This window comes from Salvelinus sp. IW2-2015, unplaced genomic scaffold, assembly GCF_002910315.2.
Source record: "Salvelinus sp. IW2-2015 unplaced genomic scaffold, ASM291031v2 Un_scaffold3735, whole genome shotgun sequence".
In the NCBI taxonomy this organism is placed as follows: domain Eukaryota; kingdom Metazoa; phylum Chordata; class Actinopteri; order Salmoniformes; family Salmonidae; genus Salvelinus; species Salvelinus sp. IW2-2015.
In genome coordinates this window covers 14,387-39,474 of record NW_019945011.1, presented here as the reverse complement: position 1 = coordinate 39,474, position 25,088 = coordinate 14,387, and the positions used below count along the sequence as shown (strand labels likewise).

Genomic DNA, 25,088 nt, shown 5'->3' with positions numbered 1-25,088 from the left:
CTTTAATCCTTTAGAAACGTTTTCATATTGTTCTGTATAAAGAGGTCATTAACATATTGTTCTGTATAAGAGGGTAATTAACATATTGTCTGCATATTATAGGGTAATTAACATATAGTTCCATATAAAGAGGGTAATTAAAACAAAATCTCTGTTTTAAAGAGGTCATTAACATATTGTTGGTATAAAGAGGGTAATTAACATGTTGTTGTGTATAAAGAGGGTAATAACATATTGTTGTGTGTAAAGAGGGTAATTGACATCTGTTCTGTATGTATGGTAATTAACATATTGTTCTGTATAAATAAGGGTAATTCACATATTTGTTTTATGAAGTATATAAGTGACATGAGTAACATCAGAACAACAATGCAGGAATGCAACTCATTTGAATATGTGTTAGATTAGACTCTGGATTTCAGGGTCATCATGTTGAGGGTTGAGTGTTGATGGTTCTTCCTGTTCTCTGTCATTGGCTGTGGGATTTGGGCTTAAGACTAGTTGTCAAACTTACAAAAACAATGTCAAAGTAAGGTCCATCCATGATTTTTACCATTTACTTTGAGGCAGATCGTTCCACTGATAGGTCCATCTGAAAAGGTGTTAAACAGACACTTGTAGCAGGACTCGTCTCCTCTTGACACTCCTCTGATGACAATAGAGCAGTTCTGCAGTCCCTTGTCTTCACTTTATACAGAACAATATGTTAATTACCCTCTAATATACAGAACAATATGTTAATTACCCTCTTTATACAGAACAATATGAAAACGTTTCTAAAGGATTACCGAGCGACTATCATACTGTCACACACACATCTGTGTGGCTCGGAGACAGTTGAGTTGTCTCGGACAGATACTGATTAGCTGACTGAATGGTTAATGACACACATTTAGTCCTGCGGGTTATCGTATAAATATGTTCATATGTAGCCTATGTAAATATATTAGCAGTTTGGTCATGAAGAAACGCTAGACGTGTATGTTGTTTCATTCTTCAATTTTTTATAAATCTAATTGTTGGAATATTATAGCCTACACAATGTCATCATAATGTACTCTGTGGTGTGTTTTGTGTGCGTTCTCGTTTTATTATTTCTTCACTTTATAAATCAAATGCTGCAACAATGTTGTAATGTATGGAATTGTCATAAATCTGCTGCTGGCAAAGCTTAAACGAATTGTCTGATTCTTCTGCCACACCAGSCAATGTTGCAAACAATTGCCACTAGGGGTCGCCTGAATATAATTTAGGGAGAGRGGTGGTAGAGAAACSGTTTTGTATAGTTTTGCAGCGCTCATGCAACATCGCCAACAGCGTACCCAAGACAGGCCGTAGACAGTCCGCTATATAGGTCCGCTTGACTTGACAGTCTGTTCTCTGACGCCACTCATGTGGAGGCGGAACGCATCTCACCCGATCTGTTCAGCTATGACWTTTGAAGCATGGTTTGATAGTCAAAGTGTAGACTAGTGTGTTATTGCAGAGGACGGAATTAAATCAATCTCGTTACCACTAACTCCATGCACTGCTCAACGGGTAAGTCGTTTTTTTTAACCAGTTTTCATTTGTTATAGGGCCCAGTTAAAATAAAACATTGTGTTCTGTTTAATATGCATATAAATACGTTCATAATAACGTTGTCTATATTGCATTATTTTCTAAAGGTGGGAGAAGTCTGTAGGGTTAGCCTATACATTACGTCAGTGGTGTAAAGTAGCCTACTTAAGTAAAAACACTTTAAAGTATTACTTAAGCCGTTTATTGTAGGTATATGTACTTTATAATAAAATAAACTTTTACTGCTCAGGCAGGACAGAATTATGATCCAGTTCACGCACCTATCAATATAACGCGTTGTCTTCTCTACTGCCTCGGATCTGGCGGACTCACTAAACACAAATACTGCGTTTGTCGATGTCTGAGTGTTGATGTGCGCATGACTGTCCGTAAAAAAACAATAACAAGAAAATCGTGCCTTCTGGTTTGCTTAATATAAGGATTTTGATGTATAGCATTTACTTTTACTCAAGTATGACACTACTRTACACTCAAGTAGTATTTTACATGGCGACTTATTTTTACTTGAGTCATTTTCTATTAAAACATCTTTACGTTTACTCAAGTATGATCATTTAGTACTTTCCCACCACAGCATTACGTTAATAATATTGTTATAACAATTGTTTATATCATGTTTATATATTTTTGTATCCCAGTGCAGTTTTTAATTAAGGATTATGACAAATATAGCATCATATTGAAGTTGGATGAAATTGTAGATTATATTTTGTGCATTGCTTTTTTTGACTAGGACCTCATTCAACTCATGTGGATCAACTTTTAGCCTACATATTGCTAGTAGGCTTATCTCAACCTTTTATTGAATTAATATGTCAATGAATCACCTTATATGCTCAATAGACCCCCCCTTTCCCCTCCAAAAATGTCTATTATAATCAAATATCGCTAATCATGGTATTGCATGGTAGTGATCCGTCAACAGAACAATTACAGAAACCCCATAGGTTGGTACATAACAAGCCTGAACAGGCTCTGTACTCATCAAATGCTACATTGAATCAAGTCTGGTGATCTAATCACATAGATGTCTGGACTCCCCAGTCTTTGATTTGGATCAGGGAGTCCACACACCTTGTTACTGACAACTAAACAAACAGCTGATGATGTTAACGCTCTGCGACACTGTTTGGCCCTTGAGGACCAGTGTACTCTAACATGTTCCATTCTTGTATAGGCCTATGCCTGTGAAGGCCAGGTTTTCCTTTACTCGTGGCAATCAGGTTGACTTTTAAGTTTTGTTGGCTGTGCATGCACCCTTTGATATGGAATCAGTCAAACATGGCCCAGTAATAATCTATGCTGTGATATTCAGTGAAATCCAAGTCAGTTTGATACAGGAATGGCGTTTCTGTGTCATGTTTTTCAAAGAGATGCACGAGGGGCATGGATTCCAGGGTCTGTTATGGGACTGTTTCATCTTGAAATACTGGTTGCTATGTTGTACATTCACTCATATACTATGTTTTTAACGATAAGATGTCAGAGCTACTTTTTTAATGTGTATAGTGGAAAAGAGAGGAGCCGTTTTAAACTTTGCCCAACGGGCAGACGGCATGTTTGAACCCAGAGGTTTACGTCGTAAAAGACCAATGAATGCCTATAAAAGACTGGTGGGTTAGCTCTGATCTGGTTGTGTGGCTTATATCAGTTTCTTTTTCATTGTCTAAGTGGAGGTTGCCTCTGTGTCTGATCTGAGGTCAGTTTGGCTGTGTACCTCCACAAGAGAAGGGATAATCATTGTGGTTGTGTAAACGGATCCCAAATCAGCTCTTAGGGACACCCTCTGCCTGGAGGGCTGTTTCTCCTTGCTTTGTCACAACCTCCCACTGGCTCTCTTAAACAAGTGGATTTCCCGGCAACGCAGACACAGGAGCTTAACCACAAGTGGTTTTATATCCGCTGAACCACGCTGGGCTTGGCTGGCAGACCTCTAAGCCCATGCTCAGACAGACAGTGCTTTACATAGGCCTGAATCCTATAGGCTGCTGTACGTGTACATCCACCGTGCTCTATCATGGCTACTACTGGCTGTTATGGTGGTTCCTCTGTTTCTTTTGTCACGGACTCATTCTTGCGTCGTTCACTGATTTTTGCTTCTGGTTTGATTGCACAAATGTGTTTTTTTGAGACCGGAGGGACTGGTGCATTGCAGACATCAAAGCAGCACAGCTGGCCTTCTGTTTGCCAGGTGATTATAGTCCCAGTGGGTAGGAGTGCAGCACAGCTGGCCTTCTGTTTGCCAGGTGATTATAGTCCAAGTGGGTAGGAGTGCAGCACAGCTGGCCTTCTGTTTGCCAGGTGATTAAGTCCCAGTGGGTAGGAGTGCAGCCAGACTGGCCTTCTGTTTGCCAGGTGATTAAGTCCCAGTGGGTAGGAGTGCAGCACAGCTGGCCTTCTGTTTGCCAGGTGATTAAGTCCCAGTGGGTAGGAGTGCAGCACAGCTGGCCTTCTGTTTGCCAGGTGATTACAGTCTCAGTGGGTAGGAGTGCAGCACAGCTGGCCTTCTGTTTGCCAGGTGATTACAGTCTCAGTGGGTAGGAGTGCAGCACATGGCCTTCTGTTTGCCAGGTGATTCGTCCAGTGGGTAGGAGTGCAGCACAGGGGTTAAGACCTATAATCTGACAGAACTGATGATATGCTGCTGCTGTTGTTGTTGATCTGTTGAGTCAATCCACTGGCGATAGCCCCTCAGACTAACACTGTTTGTGTCTTAGCGTAACCTGGTGGGTGCAATGCTACTGAAAATAAGCTAAATTGATTAGAGCTACGTTCCATTATCCAGTTTAGTTTTATCCACTAAGTCGAGTGTTATAATGCTACAGTACATAAGGTTAGAATGCAACGTTATACAGTGGCAAGAAAAGTATGTGAACCTTTGGAATTACCTGGATAAGATCCGATCTTCATCTAAGTCACAAACAGACAAACAGTGTGCTAAAACTAATAACACTAATTATTGCATTTTTTTGTCTATATTGAATACATATTTAAATATTCACAGTGTAGGTTGGAAAAAGTATGTGAACCCCTAGGCTAATGACTTCTCCAAAAGCTAATTGGAGTCCGGAGTCAGTTTACCTGAAGTCAATCAATGAGACAAGATTGGAGATGTTGGTTAGAGCTGCCTGCTATTAAAAACTCACAAAATGTGAGTTGCTATTCACAAGAAGCATGCCTGATGGGAACCATGTCTCGAACAAGAGAGATTTCAGAAGACTAATTGTTGACTTGCTAAAGTGGAAAGTGTTCCAAAAGTATCTCTAAAAGCCTTGATGTCATCAGTCCACAGTAAGACAAATTGTCTATAAGTGGAGAAAGTTCAGACGTGTTGCTACTCTCCCGAGAGTGGCCGTCCTGCAAAGATGACTGCAACAGTACACGCGCAGATGCTCAATGAGGTTAAGAAGAACTAGAGTGTCAGCTAAAGACTTACAGAAATCTCTGGAACATGCTAACATCTCTGTTGACGGAGTCTATGATGAAAACACTAAACAAGATGGTGTTCATGGAGGACACCACGGAAGAAGCACTGCTGTCCAAAAAAAACATTGCTGCACATCTGAAGTTTGCAAAAGTACCTGGTGTTCCACGCGCTTCTGACAGATATTATGTGGCGGATTAAATAAAGCTGAGTTGTTTGGAAGGAACACACAACTATGTGTGGAAAAAGGCACAGCACACCAACTCAAAACCTCATCCAACTGTGTATGGTGGAGGGAGCATCATGGTTTGGGGCTGCTTTGCTGCCTCAGGGCCTGGACAGTTTACTATCATCGAGGGGAAAATGAATTCCCAAGTTTATCAAGACATTTTGCGAGGAGAATGTAAGGCTATCCGCCAATTGAAGCTCAACAGAAGTTGGGTAATGCAACGGGACAACGCCCCAAAAAACAAGAAAAAATCAACAACAGAATGGCTTCAACGAGAAGAAATACGCCTTCTGGAGTCCTGACCTCAACCGATTTGAGATTCTGTGGCATGACCTCAAAAGAGCGGTTCACACAGACATCCAAGAATATTGCTTAACTGAAAGTTTTGTAAAGAGGAATGGTCCAAAATTCCTCCGACCGTTGTGCAGGTCTGATCCGCAACTACAGAAAACGTTTGGTTGAGGTAATTTTGCCAACCAGTTATTAAATCCAGGGTTTAAGATACTTTTTCCCTCTGCTGTGGGATGGTTTACACGGTGTGTTCAATAAAGACATGAAAACGTATAATTGTGTGTGTGTGTTATTAGTTTAAGCAGAACGTGTTTGTCTATTGTTGTGACTTAGATGAAGATCAGATCACATTTAATGATCAGTACAGGTAATTCCAAAGGGTTCACAAACTTTTTTTTCTTGCCACTGTAGGTTATAATGCTCTGTTATAATTGGTTATAATGCTGAATAGAGGGTTACAATGTTGAGAGAGTTGTGTCCTCCTCTGGTTCCTGGATCCAGCTACAGGAGTCCGTCTGCCAGTAAGATGAGGTTGCTACAACACTGACCGACAACACGTCTCACACACTGGATCACAGGTAGGGGAAGTCAAAATCASATTMCACTTTATATGCTGMAGTTCATTGTGACTGTTGGCTGTGGATGTTCCATGGTGCTATTTTTAACAGTAGTCATGTTCTCTATCAGTAACCTGTATGCAACACACTCCTGCAGACCAAGATGCGTGGATCTGCCCTGTCTCGGTGGCTGATGCTGTGTCTGCAGCTATTGGTGATGGTGGTTTTCAGGACACAAGGTAGCCAACACTCCACATATTTCACTACGTTACAGTAGGTTTAGGGGCCATGTTGAATCCAAAGTAGTGGATATTTCCAATAGAAAATRCTACTCTTCCCTTGCAGTGAGAAAGCATGTTTGACTTGGTATGTGGTCGAACCACCTTAAAATAGTGAATTGTATTGAGTTTCAGTGCTTCTCGTTAATTGACTTCCTGTCATGTGTCAGGTGAGGTCATCGCCCCCTCCAGCATGACCGCTGTGGCGGGCCTCCCCTTCACGCTGGGCTGTAACGTCACCATAGCAACTGGCGACACTGTCAAGCAGGTCCGCTGGCTGAACAAACACAAGCAGGTTCTCTTGGCGTACGAGCCGGGCGAGTCGGTTAGAACCACCTCCCGCCAAGACAACGTGGAGCTAACTTCATCGCACAACAACGTCAGCGCCATCACCATCAAGAGTGCGGGGCCTAACGACGAGGGCTGCTACCACTGCATCTTTGACATCTACCCCAGCGGAGCACAGGAGGGAAAGACCTGCCTCAGTATCGAAGGTGAGTTTGGCCTCAGTCTAAACAAGGTGGTTTGGTAAACCACGCTCATGTGATGAGTAGCCTTGACTGAGACCTGAAGACTTGCATTAGTGCCCAGAGGTAATGCATAGGCTTTAGCTCAGCATGCTAACACTGTCTTGGGGGAGCACRATTTGAACCCGGGTCAGTCACACTAGCAAGGACTTCCAGATATACTGTAGATTCCAGGACTATGGCATGCAATAGYTTCCTTAATTTCTCCTCCTCAAATACTCTCTCTCCAGCACCAGGTGDCCTTCCTCATAGGGTTGGCACATTCCCAATTGTTGAATTTTTCTAAATTGTAAAACAAAGCCTCCTGTGAATTTGTTTATTTTTACAAGGCTTGTAGTTCCCATGTTTCTCAGCACAGTTGATTTGTCTGCTGATTSTGTGAGGTCATGAAAAGTCAGCATGCTCACTTGGCCCTCCYGTCCCGGAATAAATCAGTTGTGGATAATCAGAAACAGGAAGTGGGTTGAGGTCAGCCATACTCAACAGACCAGGGCCCCGATACTTTCTCTAACTATAACGACCACAACAAGAGGACACCTCTAACCCTCTGTCGTATTACTGCCCCAAAAGATACACTATATATACAGCAGTATGTGGACACCCCTTCAAATTGGTTGATTCGACGATTTCAGCCACACCCATTGCTGACAGGTGTATAAAATCGAGTACACAGCCATAAAATCTCCATAGACAAACATTGGCAGTAGAATGGCCTTCCTGAAGAGCTCAGTGACTTTCAACGTGGCACCGTYATAGGATGCCACCTTTCCAACAAGCCAGTTGGTCAAATTTCTGCCTTGCTAGAGCTGCYCCAGTCAACTGTAAGTGCTGTTATTGTGAAGTGTTAATGTCTAGGAGCCACAACGGCTCAGCCACGAAGTGGTAGAACACACAAGCTCACAGAACGGGAGTGCTGAACGCATAGCGCATAATAATCATCTTTCCTCGCTTGTAACACCACTACCAAGTTCTAAACTGCCTCTGGAAGCATCATCAGCACAATAACTGTTTGTCGGGAGCTTCATGAAATGGGTTTCCATGGCCGAGCAGCCAAGATCACCCTGCTCAATGCCAAGCGTCGGCTGGAGTGGTGTAAAGCTCGCGCCATGGGACTATGGAGTAGTGGAAACGCGTTCTCTGGATTTATGAATCATGCTTCACCATCTGGCAGTCCGACGGACAAATCTGGGCTTGGCGGATGCCAGGAGAACGCTACCTGCCCGAATGCATTGTGCCAACTCAAAAATTTGGGTCTGGGGCTGTTTTTCATGGTTCGGGCTAGGCCCCCCTTAGTTCCTGTGAAGGGAAATATTTTTGTATATATATATCAATATCTTTAAAAATATATATTTCCCTTTATTATTTTCCCCTAACCCTACTACCTCTTCCCTAATTGTTATAAACTAATGGACAACAACGCTTAGGCCTCTTCTTCCAGCGTATACATACTATATACATTTTACAGACACAACGTATTTTACAGTAATAATCTTTTGTTTGTTTTTAATCCCATCCTTCAACTTCCCCCAACAACTCTCATATACATTGGCAAGAAAAAATATGTGAACACTTTGGAATCACCTGGAATTCTGAATAAATTGGTCATATAATATAAAATTTGATCTGATCTTCATGTAAGTCACAACAATAGACACAGTCTGCTTAAACTAATAACACACAAATTAATTATACGTTTTCATGTCTTAATTGATCACACCGTGTAAACATTCACAGGGTAGGGTGGGAAAAGTATGTGAACCCTTGGATTTGATAACTGGTTGACCCTGTAGTTGCGGATCAGACCTACACTATGGTCTGGAGGAATTGTGGACCATTCCTCTTTACAAAACTGTTTCAGTTCAGCAATATTCTTGGGATGTCTGGTGTGAACCGCTCTTTTGAGGTCATGCCACAGCATCTCAACTGGGTTGAAGTCAGGACTGGGCCTGGGTTGAAGTCAGGACTGGGCCACTCCAGAAGGGTTTTTTTCTTTGTTTTTCTGTTGAAACAATTCTATTGATTTACTTGTGTTTTGGGTCGTTGTCCTGTTGCATCACCCAACTTCTGTTGAGCTTCAATTGGTGGACAGAGCCTTACATTCTCCAGCAAAATGGCTTGATAAATTTGGGAATTAATTTTCCCAGACAGCAAAGCAGCCCCAAACCATGATGCTCCCTTCACTATACATTACAGTTGGGATGAGGTTTTGATTTTGGTGTGCTGTGCCTTTTTTTTCTCCACACATAGTCTTGTGTGTTCCTTCCAAACAACTCAACTTTAGTTTAATCTGTCCACAGAATATTTAGCCAGTAGGCTGTGGAACATCCAGGTGCACTTTTGCAAATGTCAGACTTGCAGCAATGTTTTTTTTGGACAGCAGTGGCTTCTTCCGTGGTGTCCTCCCATGAACACCATTTTAGTTTAGTGTTTTACATATCGAAGACTCGTCAACAGAGATGTTAGCATGTTCCAGACATTTCTGTCAGTCTTTAGCTGACACTCTAGGATTCTWCTTAACCTCATTGAGCATTCTGCTCTGTGCTCTTGCAGTCATCTTTGCAGGACGGCCACTCCTAGGGAGAGTAGCAACAAAGATACTTTAGAGATACTTTTGTAACCCTTTCCAGCTTTATTCAAGTCAACAATTCTTAATCTTAGGTCTTCTGAGATCTCCTTTGTTCGAGGCATGGTTCACATCAGGCAATGCTTCTTGTACATTTTTGTGAGTGTTTTTATAGGGCAAGGCAGCTCTAACCAACATCTCCAATCTTGTCTCATTGATTGGACTCCAGGTTAGCTGACTCCTGACTAGCCTAGGGGTTCACATACTTTCCCCCAATGTTTAAATTATGTATTCAACATAGACAAGAAAAATGCCTAATCGCCCAACATCAGTGCCCAACCTCACTAATGCTCTTGTGGCTGAATGGAAGCAAGTTCCCACAGCAATGTTCCAACATCTAGTAGAAAGTCTTCCCAGAAGAGTGGAGGCTGTTATAACAGCAGAGGGGGGACCAACTTCATATTAATGCCCATGATTTTTGAATGAGATGTTCGACGAGCAAGGGTCAACATACTTTTGGTCATGTAGTGTGCATAAGGTTTTAAATGGAGCCAAATGATTTCTATATTTAAATGCCTTGCTGAAATGTAAGCCTCCAAACACTTTGTCTTATCTCTCTAACCCACCACTATGAATGTGCTCCTCCCATTCCAAATGCTCACCTATTGATACCTTCCTCTGTCTCCCTGTGTCTGACCCAGTCAAAGTGGGCAACGAGGGTAATAAACAGCCATCAGCGGGAAGCTGGCCACCATGTCCTGCTGGTACGGCTCCCAGACAGGTACCCAGGTCCTGTGGAGAAAGACTGCAGAGCAGGGCGACACGATCACGTTGGCCTCCTTTGCCAAGCGAGGCCAACCCAGCATTGAGGAACCTTATCGGGACGTATGACCCTGAACCCTCCCTGGGAGACACCCAGCTGTCCATCAGGCCGGTGAAGACGGAGGACGAGGGCTGCTACACCTGCGAGTTCCACACCTACCCAGAAGGCACCAGGAGCGCACTGCCTGCCTCTTTGTATATGGTGTGTATGGATGGGGTTTTAGGGGTCATTTGGAAGGATGTATTGTTGAAATGAACTTATATCTCAGGGAGTATATCCACTGAGGCTATTGCTGTAAGGAAAGTTGAATTGATAATGGTTTATTGCTGGAATTTCCTGCTCCCAATCTTCACTGATAAAGATGTGGCTCAAAACCAGTAGCAGCCATCTACTGCCCAGCTATTCTAGTATACTTTATATTTAGTTTGTTGGAAAACATAGCCATGTGCCCCAAGGTAGTCAGTTGTTGTGCTCATTGAAGGCCAAACAGGCCCATTGAGACTGGATGAGAGGATGTGTGTGTGTCTATACCCTCCAGGTCATTAAAGTGCCATGTGTAATCACACTGTAATCACACTGTAAAAATGTGATGGTTTCCCGGATGATGTTGTCATAATAGACATTCTAATAGTAGATAGGAAGGAAGTCGTATTATAAGATGATACACACACACAGACAGGGAGAAGTGTGTGTGTGTGTGTGTGTTTCCCAGATAAGCACAGGAAAGGGAAGAGCTTTATGTAGCGGTGGAGGAGCCAGAGTGGGTCACAATGGTAGTTTAGACCTGCTGTGGAGACACTTTATTGTACAATTATTAAAGTGCCTTTAGGAGTGGAAGGCTACCCTTTAGTGCAGGGCTGCCCAACCCTGTTCCTGGAGAGAAACCTACAGGAGGGTAAATACTCCAACCCTGGAGGATGGTACTCTCCAGGAACAGGGTTGGAGTAAAACCTACAGGAGGGTATCTCTCCAGGAACAGGGTTGGAGTATAAACTACAGGAGGGTTTCTCTCCAGGAACAGGGTTGGAGTATAAACCTACAGGAGGGTATCTCTCCAGGAACAGGGTTGGAGTATAAACCTACAGGAGGGTGTCACCAGGAACAGGGTTGGGCTGTTTTAGTGCATTCTGCCCACTGAAATATAAGAACCACAAATGTTATGCCCTTGGTGGCATACTGAGATAGATACGAGTATTTCACACTGGAGACTCAACATTGCCTATTGTAATTTCACAGTTATGGAATGGAAGTTATAGAATTTGACTTTGATAGACTGCCTCTTAGATGCGGTGTGGCTGGCTATGGACTGATTACAGAAGTCCTCTTAGATGCTGTGTGGCTGGCTATGGACTGATTACAGAAGTCATCTTAGATGCGGTGTGGCTGGCTATGGACTGATTACAGAAGTCCTCTTAGATGCTGTGTGGCAGGCTATGGACTGATTACAGAATGTGAGTGTTGGGACTTGGGAGTGATAAAGTTGTTAGAGGGAAGGGTGACGATTCTGGAGACAGGAAAGAGGTGATTTAAATGGGCTGAGACCCAAGGGATGACTGGGTCACTGTTTTCCCTAGACACAGGCCCTCTCTGTGTGTGTGTGTGTGTGTGTGTGTGGTGCTCTGATCAGTATGTCTCTGTGTGAGTCCCTCTGCTCCAAATCTCACTGACCGAAACAGCCCTGCTTTTGTCCACTGTAGAAACAGCAGTAACCCAGGCCACGATGCCCATCTGTCATTCCGTCCGTTTCCATGTTGTGTGCAGTCTGATATAAGTTAAGTGTCAGATGGAGACTGGAGGGTTGGAGGCCATGTCCTGTTCCATGTTGCCCAGTCTGATATAGTGAGGTCTCATTGTGTCAGATGGAGACTGGAGGGTTGGAGGCCAGTCCTGTTTCCATGTTGGCCAGTCTGATATAGTGAGTCTCATTGTGTCAGATGGAGACTGGAGGTTGGAGGCCATGTCCTGTTTCCATGTTCCCAGTCTGATATAGTGAGTCTCATTGTGTCAGATGGAGACTGGAGGTTGGAGGCCATGTCCTGTTTCCATGTTGCCAGTCTGATATAGTGAGGTCTCATTGTGCAGATGGAGACTGGAGGTTGGGGCCATGTCCTGTTTCCATGTTGCCCAGTCTGATATAGTAGGTCTCATTGTGTCAGATGGAGACTGGAGGGTTGGAGGCCATGTCCTGTTTCCAATGTTTGCCCCAGAAGGATAGGGTAGTGGTCTTGGGATTGGAGACGGAGGAAGGGGGGGGGGGGGGGGCGGGCGGGGGGGGGGGGGTGGGGAGGGGGAGCGGGCGGGGTCGGGGGGGGTCGGGGAGGGGAGGTCTGATATAGTGAGGTCTCATTGTGTCAGATGGAGACTGGAGGGTTGGAGGCCATGTCCTGTTTCTGAGTCTGTTATGCCATGATGAAGACATAGGAACTAACACAATGCCAACACCAGACAACACAATAAAACAACAAATATCAGACAAGATAACACCAGTCAGACTGCACCAGACAAGATAACACCAGTCAGACTGCACCAGACAAGATAACACCAGACAAGATAACACCAGACAAGATAACATCAGTCAGACCACACCAGACAAGATAACATCAGTCAGACCACATCAGACGAGATTACACCAGACAAGATAACACCAGTTAGACCACACCAGACAAGATAACACCAGCCAGACCACACCACTGGAGAACCACTGTTGGGGGTCCTGGAGGACTGGAGTTGTGAACCACTGCCTTACACTGTATATACTGTCATTCACCATAAACATGATCTCTCATCCATTGTGTGTGATGTCTCCCTCAGTGCTGCCCAAYCCAGAGATCACCCACGTGACCTCCAGCGGGGTCATCGAGGCCAACTGCACGGCCGCAGCCCGTCCTGCAGCCCAGATGGTATGGAATGTGGAGGGGGACAACCGGACGCTAGGGCCGTCCGTGTCCTCGTCTTACGACCAGGGGGACGGCACCACCCTGGTCACCAGCACCCTCCTCCTCCAGGAGGGCCTGCCCCACGACCTATCCGTCAAATGCATGGTGCACCACCGAGGCCTGGACTCGCCCATGTCCGTCAACCTCAATGGTGAGCAGCTCAGAGAATCACATTGGCTTAATAAAGATGTATATATTAGCAGTAAATCATTAATATATGTCTTATAGATCTAATAATGGTATATTAATGATCCTTTTTTAATAAAATGTCACCCAGATTTTTTCTGCTTATGAAGACAAGTCTGCTTAACAGCCCTCGCAATCTGACAGTGCTGGGTTCAAATAGTMTTTTTCTTCTTCTTTCAAATGCCATACATGGAGTGCGATGGGCAGGGTTTGCACTTTTAGGACTATTGTTTTGGGTCCATTCCGCCAGGCGAGGTCAATCAAGCCCASGACTTGGGACCGCTATTTGAACCCAGGTCTGCATTGTGGTTCAACATGTGTAGAGTTGTGTGTTGAAATCCTGTATTGTAACACTGTCCTGMTCTAGTTTTRTGATTGTATCCATTTGGGGGAGTGATTCCTAGGAAAGCTTCAGTTGCTATTCTAGTTRTGTACAATTATGGCTCGTTTGATAGACCATTAAGTGCTACAGTTTCCAGGAAGTGGAAAACCAAAATAAGCATCACGCCTTTTCCACAGTATGTCTATCTCTCTTGTTGTGAAGCTCATATCATGAGTTATGGTCAAAATGAGGCATAGTTTAATGTCCTTGAAGTCAATATTGTGGTCCTGTCTGGCTCAGTTTGGTCATGACGCTAGCAACGCCAGGGTCCTGGCTTCCATTCCCGGGGGTCAGATTTGTTACCCAAATGTATGCGCTCACTGTACTGTAAGTCATTCTGGATAAAAGCGCCTGCTCAATGGTATATGCTATCAAATCAAATTGTATTTGTCACATGGCCGAATACAACAGTGTAGACCTTACAGTGAAATGCTTACTTACAAGCCTTAACCAACAATGCAGTTTAAGAAAAATACATACAAAAAAAAAATAAGAGATAAGAAATACAAATATTTATAGAGCATAAGTAAATAACAATAGCGGGGTTATATACAGGGGTACCGGTACAGAGTCAATGTGCGGGGAGCACGGTGTCGAGGTAATTGAGGTAATATGTACATGTAGGTAGAGTTATTAAAGTGACTATGCATAGATAACAGAGTAGCAGCAGCGTAGAAGGGGGGTTTGACAATGCAAATAGTCTGGATAGCCATTTGATTAGCTGTTCGAGTCGTATGGCTTGGGGTAGAAGCTGTTTAGAAGCCTCTTGGACCTAGACTTGGCGCTCCGGTACCGCTTGCCGTGCGGTAGCAGAGAGAACAGTCATGACTAGGGTGGCTGGAGTCTTTGACGATTTTTAGTTTTGACGTCATGCTTTGACGTCATGTTAGTTTGTTGGTGATGTGGATGCCAAGGAACTTGAAGCTCTCAACCTGCTCCACCACAGCCCGTCGATGAGAATGGGGCGTGCTCGGTCCTCCTTTTCCTTCGTCCACAATCATCTCCTTTGTCTTGATCACATTGAGGAGAGGTTGTTGTCCTTGCACAACACGGTCAGGCTCTGACCTCCTCCCTATAGGCTGTCTCATCGTTGTCGGTGATCAGGCCTACCACTGTTGTCATCAGCAAACTTAATGATGGTGTTGGAGTCATGCCTGGCCATGCAGTCATGAGCGAACAGGGAGTACAGGAGGGACTGAGCACGCACCCCTGAGGGCCCCCGTGTTGAGATCAGCGTGGCGGATGTGTTGTTACCTGCCCTTACCACCTGCGGATGGCCGTCAGGAAGTCCAGGATCCAGTTGCAGAGGGATTTTTAGTCCCAGAGTCCTTAGCTTACTGATGAGCTTTGAGGGCACTATGGTGTTGAACGCTGAGCTGTAGTCAATGGATAGCATTCTCACATAGGTGTCCTTTTGTCCAGGTATGAAAGGGCAGTGTGGAGTGTAATAGAGATTGCATCATCTGTGGATCTGTTGGTGCGGCATGCAAATTGGAGTGGTCTAGGGGTTCTGGGATAATGGTGTTGATGTGAGCCATGACCAGCCTTTCAAAGCATTTCATGGCTACAGTCGTGAGTGCTAAGGTCGGTAGTCATTTAGGCAGGTTACCTGAGTGTTCTTGGGCAATGGACTATGGTGGTCTGCTTGAAACATGTTGGTATTACAGACTCGGACAGGGAGAGGTTGAAAATGTCAGTGAAGACACCAGCCAGTTGGTTAGCACATGCTCGCAGTATACGTCCTGGTAGTCCGTCTTGGCCTGTGGCCTTGTGAATGTTGACCTGTTTAAAGGTCTTACTCACATCGGCTGCGGAGAGCGTGATCACACAGTCGTCCGGAACAACTGATGCTCTCATGCATATTTCAGTGTTACTTGCCTCGAAGTGAGCATAGAAGTTATTTAGCTCGTCTGGTAGGCTCGTGTCACTGGGAAGCTCTGTGCTTCCCTTTGTAGTCTGTAATAGTTTGCAAGCCCTGCCACATCTGACGAGCGTCGGAGCCGTGTAGTATGATCGATCTATGTCATGTATTGATGCTTTGCCTGTTTGATGGTTCGTCGGAGGCATAGCGGGATTTCTTATAAGTTTCTGGGTTAGAGTCCCGCTCCTTGAAAGCGCAGCTCTACCCTTAGCCAGTGCGAATGTTGCCTGTAATCCATGGCTTCTGGTTGGGCTATGTACGTACAGTCACTGTGGGGATGACGTCATCGATTGCACTTATTGATAAAGCCAGTGACTGATGTGGTGTACTCCTCAATGCCATTGGAAGAATCGCAGAACATATTTCAGTCTGTGCTAGCAAAACAGTCCTGTAGTTTAGCATCTGCTTCATCTGACCACTTTTTTTTTATAGACCGAGTCACTGGTGCTTTCTGCTTTAATTTTTTATTGTAAGCAGGAATCAGGAGGATAGAAATATGGTCAGATTTGCCAAATTGAGGGCAAGGGAGAGCTTTGTACGCATCTCTGTGTGTGAAGTAAAGGTGGTCTAGAATCTCTAGGTAGATAGTGTCGTCGTTCAGCCATGACTCTGTGAAAGATAAGATATTACAGTTTGTAATGTCCCGTTGGTAGGATATACGTGCTTTCAGTTCGTCCCACTTATTTTCCAGCGATTGAACGTTAGCTAGCAGGACAGAAGGCAAAGGCAGATTAGCCACTCGTCTCCTGATCCTCACAAGAGACCCTGATCCTTTTCCGCAAAATCTCAGTTTCCTTCTCCACCCAATGACGGGGATCTATGTTCGTGTGTCTGTAGTATATCCCTCCCGTCCGACTCAAGAAAAACTCTTTGTTTAATCTGAGGTGAGTAATCGCAGTTCTGATGTCCAGAAGCTCTTTTAGGTCATAAGAGACGGTAGCAGCAACATTATGTACTAAACAAGTTACGAACAACGCGAAAAAACAAACAAAATCGCATGGTTGGTTGAGCCGATAAGACGGCAGCCATCCCCTCCGGCGCCATCCACATCTCATGGGTTGTCATATGTCTGTTGGTAAACATGCTGTGTGTGTGTGTTGCAGTTGGTCCGGCCCTCACTACTATCATCTCAGTATCCTGTGTGGCAGCCCTGCTCCTGTGCTGTCTGTGTGTGTGCCTCTGCAAGTGCTTCCTGTGCCGAGACGGTGAGTAGCCAATCAGCTTCTGATCCTCCTTGAGTTTATTTCCTGGTCGAAGAGGTGACACTCCATGGGCWTATTTAGTGGGGCGCAGCATTCTCATGTAACCTGAACATATAGAGGGGACACGATTCTCTCATTCAGAATAGAGGACCCTGTCCATTCAATATACATTGTAATTATATCTGCAATGTTTCAAATGTTGTGTCCTACTCAATACACTCCCTAGGTGTTTTGTAAACAGTCACAAAAAGGACTTTACTGCTATTTTTGTGTAGTCTCCAACACCATGGATGTGTTGTTGCCATGGTGAGGCTAATGATAGCAGTGTCCTTCAGAATCCTGGGAACAAGCCTCTTCACAGCTGACACAGTGTGACCGGGTTATGTTTGCCAAGTTATGAGTGCTTCTCATAACCCTGGTCATCTGTCTCCTACTGTGGTTGTTTCATGTGTTCTTGATGAAGAGGAGACTTTTTGTTGGCATCGGAATGTGACGTCACCTTCCCTGAGATCTACGATCTCTAAAAGCCAACTGTCAATCTCAGAGTGAAAAGTGAACATCTTGCTCCGTGAGTTTGCACGGTTGGATCATGTCATATAAACACAATGTAGAAGCTCAAATGTTTCATTGATTGCGACTCCCTCTTGATTGCAACTTCCACTGGTTAGCAGGGGAGGGGCGGTTTTGGGTCAATCACTTTAACTGTATGGGGAACAAACTGAACCTTCATTTAACTAATTTCCCCTCTGGGATGAATAAAGTATTTATGATATGGGGTCAAGGCCTCGTCATCATATCTCTGTGACTTCAGTGGACTCTCAGGATCTCCACTAGGGCTTAGTAGAGAGTACTAATAACAGTTGATAAAACTAATTGTTTTATCTCTTTGGTAATAAGTATCTCAAACTTCTGCGAATCAGTGTTGTTAAAGAACACTCAGTAACAGCTGGCACAAAGCTTGATACAAAAACACAACAGTATGACCTTCAAAATGTACACTGATGGAAAGTTACCATCCCCCTAAATCACAAAACCAACGTCACAAAGGTAAGGAAACATGACTCAAAAGGATAACTCTTTGAGAGTGATGACATCTTTTAACATGGAGGTGGGAGGTCCACAGGAAAGTGAAAGGGGGCACGCCAGTCCTCTGTCATCCTCGCTCCCTTGACCCTTGACCTCTAACACCTTTTCCCATGACCTCTTCAGGGTGGGGTGAAATGGCAATAATAATAGGACTTCCCAGTTCCCAGGTAGATGCAGGAAACAGAACAGATCACCCTACCGACAACAGTTGCCGTCAAAGTTAGCTTTTTGGTCGGCCAAAGGAGAGAGATTTCAGGAAAGGTCCATTTTTTTGTTGTTCTATTTCCGACTGTGAAATCCTGTGGGGACAGTTTCTGGCAGCACTAGTTTCCATTGGTATTTACCTGGCATTAAAAAGGAAATTGTATGAGTACTTTCAGGTAGTTCCTTCAAGGAATTCAACACAACAGTATTACTCAGTTTCCTACTGAGAAATCCTCCTGCCGTTTCAACATGTTTACGTCTCAACATGTTGAAACTGAAGAGGCTCATTACACTCACTAATGATAAGATTTAGCCAATGAGAGGGAAGTGGTTCTGGGGTTACTGTGGTCTATGATAAGCAGTGGTGGGAGGGGTTACTGTGGTCTATGATAAGCAGTGGTGGGAGGGGTTACTGTGGTCTATGCTAAGCAGTCGGTTCTGGGGTTACTGTGGTCTATGATAAGCAGTGGTGGGAGGGTTACTGTGGTCTATGATAAGCAGTGGTGGGAGGGGTTACTGTGGTCTATGATAAGCAGTGGTGAGGGGTTACTGTGGTCTATGATAAGCAGTGGTGGGAGGGGTTACTGTGGTCTTGATAAGCAGTGGTGGGGGGGTACTGTGGTCTATGATAAGCAGTGGTGGGAGGGTGAGCGGTATGTTAACTTATTCTGAAAAGAGGTGTAGTCTGCAAAACACTGCTGCTGAGTCTGGCACTGAGGTGTCAAGATAAGCCAGGTAGGGTTGTGGAGGAATTATAATGACAGTCCATGAGTGTTGGCTCTGTTGGCTCATGGCTATATCTTAGAAGTGGTCTAGCATTTAGCAATAGGGACAATTTGATTTCTCAATTCTACAGATAGGCCAAGACATTTTAGAAGTTGATCTGATTCGTCGGGTCTCTTTGGCACTCTTGAAAGTTTAAGGGACATTGAACGAACCATCCATGGTTTGCGTACTACGTAGGTTTAGTAATTATTTTAGTTTCCAGAGCTGATGAAAGTGTCCGACTTGACTCATAAGTTCTGACCCACTGGTCGGTCAGAGCTCTCACACGATGTTGCTCTTCCTCATTGCTGTGTTGTTACGTGATAAGAAAGGCTGGAACTGATGAGGAAGACCTCTGCCATGTGGGTAGATGTTGTTGAGGAGACAGATTCGCTGGTACTCATCTACTCCAAACTACTCAACACTCTTTCCTGTTGAGTTACTTTTCTAAGACTGCGCCAGACTGCCAAAGGCTCCAAAATCAACATCCTGTAGGGCAGACATAGACATGTCCTTGTTGGTTCACCCCCTGAATCATGATGTGGATTCAAGACCACAGATGCGTCCAAATGGCACCCTATTCCCTATGGGTCCTGGTCTAAAGTAGTGCCCTATGGGTCCTGGTCTAAATAGTGCACTATGGGTCCTGGTCTAAAGTAGTGCCTATGGTCCTGGTCTAAAGTAGTACCTATGCGTCCTGGTCTAAAGTAGTGCCCTATGGGTCCTGGTCTAAAGTAGTGCCCTATGGGTCCTGGTCTAAAGTGTGCCCTATGGGTCGGTCTAAGTAGTGCACTGATGGTCCTGGTCTAAAGTAGTGCCCTATGGGTCCTGGTCTAAAGTAGTACCTATGTCCTGGTCTAAAGTAGTGCTCTGGTCCTGGTCTAAAGTAGTGCTCTATGGGTCCTGGTCTAAAGTAGTGCCCTATGTCCTATGGGTCTGGTCTAAAGTAGTACTATGGGTCCTGGTCTAAAGTAGTGCCCCTATGGGCCTCGGTCTAAAGTAGTGCTCTATGGTCCCGGTCTAAAGTAGTGCTCTATGGGTCCTGGCTAAAGTAGTACCTATCGTCCGGTCTAAAGTAGTGTCTATGGGTCCTGGTCTAAAGTAGTGCACTATTCCTATGGGTCCTGGTCTAAAGTAGTACCCTATGGGTCCTGGTCTAAAGTAGTGCCCTATGGGTCCTGTCTAAAGTGTGCACTATGTCCTATGGGTCCTGGTCTAAAGTAGTGCACTACTGCAATTACCTGTGGAGGTAATAATTTACTTTGCATAGCTGTTTCTCATAAAGTCATTATGAGAAATATTCCGATTGGTAAATAGAATAGTGTGGAGTAAATGTAACTTACTATGATTTAATGTGTGTACAGAACTAGAGGTGACACACTGTCCACCTGCCAAGAAACACCACAGAGGTCATTTATTTTTAACAAATTCAGTTTGTTTTAAGTGTTGTCTATGGTTCGTGCTCCTCCTCTCCCCAGAATAACAAGTGATTGTGCTGGCTGTCCAGTGCTAGTTTCTCAAGTAAAGGACTTCTCTATCCGTACTTGAGCCAGATTCACACAAGGGGCCAGGAGGAGGGAAGAGGGGCCAGAAAAACCAAAATCTGACAAACTGCCCAGTGGATAACCAGCCTCTCTTTTTCTCAGACTGTTCCTGCCGCATGCTAGCCCGGCCTCACTCATGGTGTGCCCTCAATGACATTGTGCAGAGTGCCGTTATTAATCACCTGATGGGGTCAGAAGACAGTTCTGATTATGACGTTGCTGTGAGGTGGTTGTATCAGGAGGGCACCTGCATCTCTGATTTCAGATGTATCTCCCACTGTGTTGTATTATAGGTCAAACAACTGTATGTCAGCGGCTGAATTTACACCAACACTTGCGATGGAATGAGAGATGGCTTCTCTAATTGATCTAATATATCTCATAATTGACAATTACCTTTGTCCATTTTGAAAATAGGATATTTGTGTGTCTAATCTTCTCACTCATCAATTATTCACGATTCGTTCAGGGTTATCTTTAATCATGGCAGCATCCACATGAATGTAGAAGTGTTAAGAAACATTCTATTCTTATTTACAATAAAAGTGACTCAATCCATTATTTACCATTCATTTCTATTGGGCACAAAATCATCTGAAACAACCAAAACAAACAGCAAGTGCATCCACACAAGTTTGTAGAGTCACAGAGTTTGATGTCATCATTGTGTGCTGGGAATATGGGACCAAATACTAAACTTTTGACTACTTTAATACACATACAAGTGAATTTGTCCCAATACTTTTGGTCCCCTAAAATGGGTGGACTATGTACAAAAAGTGCTGTAATTTCTAAACGGTTCAAAAGAAATAGATAAAAAAATACCCTCAAATGAAAGCGGACAGTCTGCACTTTAACCTCATAGTCATTGTATCATTTCAAATCCAAACAACAAAATTTGTCACTGTCCCAATACTTTTGGAGCTCAGAGATGGTGCTAGTCTGGATGGTGGGAGTACATTATATGACGATGTGTGGGGAGAGACTGGGAGCAGCATGGAACCACAAGTGGGTTTCTGTGGTTCTACTATGGTTCTACTAAATCAATGGGCCATAGTGTTGTCTGTCTGCTTCAATTACAGCTGGGAAATAGAACCCAACCCAGAACTGAAGGTATTTCAGTCAAATTCTCCAGTTCTATTTATGTCTACACAGAGTTAGCGTTTGTATGATAACATAGTCGAGGCACGCAGGAGACCCGGTCGTCAGACATACTGTTAAAAAGCTTCATGTGTATCTTGTGGGATATGAGCCTCAGCCAGTCATGCAGAAAGTAAAGTCCAGATAACAACTTCTGTTATTTGATGAAAGGAGAGGTTGCATGGGGCACTTTTAATCTGCAACACAGGAGGAAGTGCGGGGAGTAACCATATCCTGTCCGGCACACAAACATGCTCAACCGACCTTACCTCGCCATGAGTGCAGCACTGTCGGCAAAACTCTGATTGGTTGTGGGGAAGTAGGGAAGACAGTTTCAGAAACAGTCTAAGAGAAGAAGAGAAATAACAGTTTTAGTTTTATCACCTTCATGTTATCTTGACCGTTAAGCATGGTCATATATCTCCAATCTGGCAACCTGGTTAGAGATCCTCTGATTGGATGGTTAGGAGACACCTGCTGGTGGTTGCCTGTACATGTTCATTTACTTTTCACAAAGAAAGTTTAAAAAAAGTTGATGCCTATTTTACTGATAAACCACCACTGACTATCACACACTCACAAACGTACATTACTGTGGAATTTCAGCCATGCTTTACTTCTTTTTATTTATTTATTATTTCACCTTTATTTAACCAGGTAGGCTAGTCGAGAACAAGTTCTCATTTACAACTGCGACCTGGCCAAGATAAAGCAAAGCAGTTCGACACATACAACAACACAGAGTTACACATGGAATAAACAAACATACAATCAATAATACAGTAGAAAAATCGAAATACGGCATGTGCAAATGAGGTAGGTTAAGAGAGGTAATGCAATAAATAGGCCGTGATGGCGAAGTAATTACAATATAGCAATTAAACACTGGAATGGTAGAATGTGCAGAAGATGAATGTGCAAGTAGAGGGGTGCAAAGGAGCAAAATAAATCAAATAAATAACAGTATGGGGGATGAGGTAGTTGGATGGGCTATTTACAGAGAGAGATGCTGCCAGGATGTTATGATGTTTTTGGCAGGGAACATTTAAACATTTAATCACTTTCAGGAAGAATAATAAGACAAGTTTTGGTCCTGCTCCTTAAGCAAACCAGCGGAAGTCTCTACTCCGATGTAGGCCTTTATTCTTTCAAAGACAAAGTTGTTGATATCTCGCCCTGCGCCAGACTTCTCGCCCTACGGCAGACTGTGATCTGTCTCCACATGATGCTGCCTGCCTGTTTCTGTGAGGAGGACATTAGAGGGTCAGGAAGAGGGAGTGACTGACGGACTGTTTTTTGGAGTTGAAACTGTGGAGTAGATGATGGTAGAACTAGCACAATAACACCTCTGTTTTTGGATATGATGATGAATTAAATATCTCTCTCTCTACCCCCCCTCTTACACACTCTCTTCTCTCTCTCTCTCTCCGTGTCTCTCTGTGCCTCTCTTTGCCTCTCTGTGTCTCTCTGTGTCTCTCTGTGTGTGTGTCTTTCCCGCCTCTCTCTGCCCACCCTCTCTCTCTCAATTCAATTCAAGGGGCTTTATTGGCATGGGAAACATATGTTAACATTGCCAATGCAAGTGAGGTAGATAATATACAAAAGTGAAAAATAAACAATAAAAATGAACAGAAAGAAGTTCCAAAAGAATAAAGACATTACAAATGTCATATTATGTCTATATACAGTGTTGTAACGATGTGCAAATGGTTAGTACAAAAGGGAAGTGCAAAAGGTGAAATAAATAAACATAAATATGGGTTGTATTTACAATGGTGTTTGTTCTTCACTGGTTGCCCTTTTCTTGTGGCAACAGGTCACAAATCTTACTGCTGTGATGTCACACTGTGGTATTTCACCCAGTAGATATGGGAGTTTATCAAAATTGGGTTTGTTTTTTAATTCTTTGTGGATCTGTGTAATCTGAGGGAAATATGTCTCTCTAATATGGTCATACATTGGACAGGAGGTTAGGAAGTGCAGCTCAGTTTCCACCTCATTTTGTGGACAGTGTGCACATAGCCTGTCTTCTCCTGAGAGCCAGGTCTGCCTACGGCGGCCTTTCTCAATAGCAAGGCTATGCTCACTGAGTCTGTACATAGTCAAAGCTTTCCTTAAGTTTGGGTCAGTCACAGTGGTCAGGTATTCTGCCACTGTGTACTCTTTGTTTAGGGCCAAATAGCATTCTAGTTTGCTCTGTTTTTTTGTTAATTCTTTCCAATGTGTCAAGTAATTATTCTTTTGTTTTCTCATGATTTGGTTTGGTCTAATTGTCTCTCTCTCTCGCTGTGTCTCTCTCCCCCTCTCTCTGGCCCCCTCCCTCCACTCTCTCTCTCTCTCCCACCGTCCAGATTGAGATTTGACCTGGAATGGTGGAAGAAGGACTGTTTTGATGAGAAGCCAGAGTTCTGGTCATCCAGCTAGACCTATCAGCTCCTCAGCACCATACGCTCCATGTCTGTTAGAAGGAACAGCTCACTACAGTGCTACACATCACCAACAGCTGTTTCTCCAGGCCCCACTGGGTGAATTGGACATAAACCTTCATCCCACCAGTGACAACAACATCAACAACACTAAAGCCATGTTTCTATTAACAGTAGATATAAAGACACTTTGATGTGACTTTGACTTTGATGTTTAGTCTGTCGAGAATGGTCCCAGATCAGTTTGTATGACTTGCCAACTCCTATAGTCATTGTTACGCCAATGGCTCAACAGATCTGGGATCAGGCTATAATCGGTCCACTCGATGAAGAAAAAAAAGTCTAGACAAAGGCCGTTATTACAAAGTGCTTTAAAAGTAGGAGGTTTTTAAATGATACGTTCGCTAAAACGTTCTAATTACACACTGTAATGTATTTTAACAGTTACAGTGTGTTTAAGGACCAGGCTGCTTTTTTGTGTAGGAGTTCTCCTGTTATTTGTTTGTGTGATTTTGCTGCTGTATTGGGGGGGGGGGGGGGGTTGTTGTATGTGTGTGTGTGTGTGTGTGTGTGTGACATATATCTTTATTTTATGACTCAAAAACACACAAGTTGACTTCATGGGAGTTCCAGTATTAAAATACAATTGCAATTTGCAGTATATTACAGTTAGCTATATGACATCATTTAGAATAATAAATATATATATATTTCTCATGCTCAATATTTAACTGACATTTTACAACAGGGTATGACAACATGTCTGTGTGCCTTTCCTATTGAAGCATATTCCTACCATCTGCCCATTTGAGTTGAAGGTGTAATTAAAGCAGGAAAATGGCTTCCATACTTTTCAGCCTGTTTAAACCTCACAACAGATGTATGAATACAAATGAATTACTACTCTTTATTAGCAATAAACTCTTCAGCATCTTCCTAAAGTCAGTATTACAAACCCTATAGTTAACGTCACACCAAATCAGCCTACCCAAAATAGTCGAGACAACGATGGAAGTTGACGTG

The 25,088-nt window shown here is 43.7% G+C and overlaps 1 long non-coding RNA gene and 1 pseudogene across 1 annotated transcript in view; both read left to right on the top strand.

Moving 5' to 3' along the window:
* Positions 1-1,299: 1,299 nt before the first annotated feature.
* Positions 1,300-24,538, top strand: LOC112076409 (OX-2 membrane glycoprotein-like; annotated as a pseudogene).
* Positions 24,539-24,599: 61 nt separating this feature from the next.
* Positions 24,600-25,088, top strand: part of LOC139026015 (uncharacterized) — a 5,027-nt gene continuing 4,538 nt past the window's right edge. Inside the window, exon 1 of the long non-coding RNA XR_011477726.1 lies at positions 24,600-25,085. This is a non-coding gene — a long non-coding RNA (uncharacterized lncRNA). The remainder of the gene's footprint in view (positions 25,086-25,088) is intronic.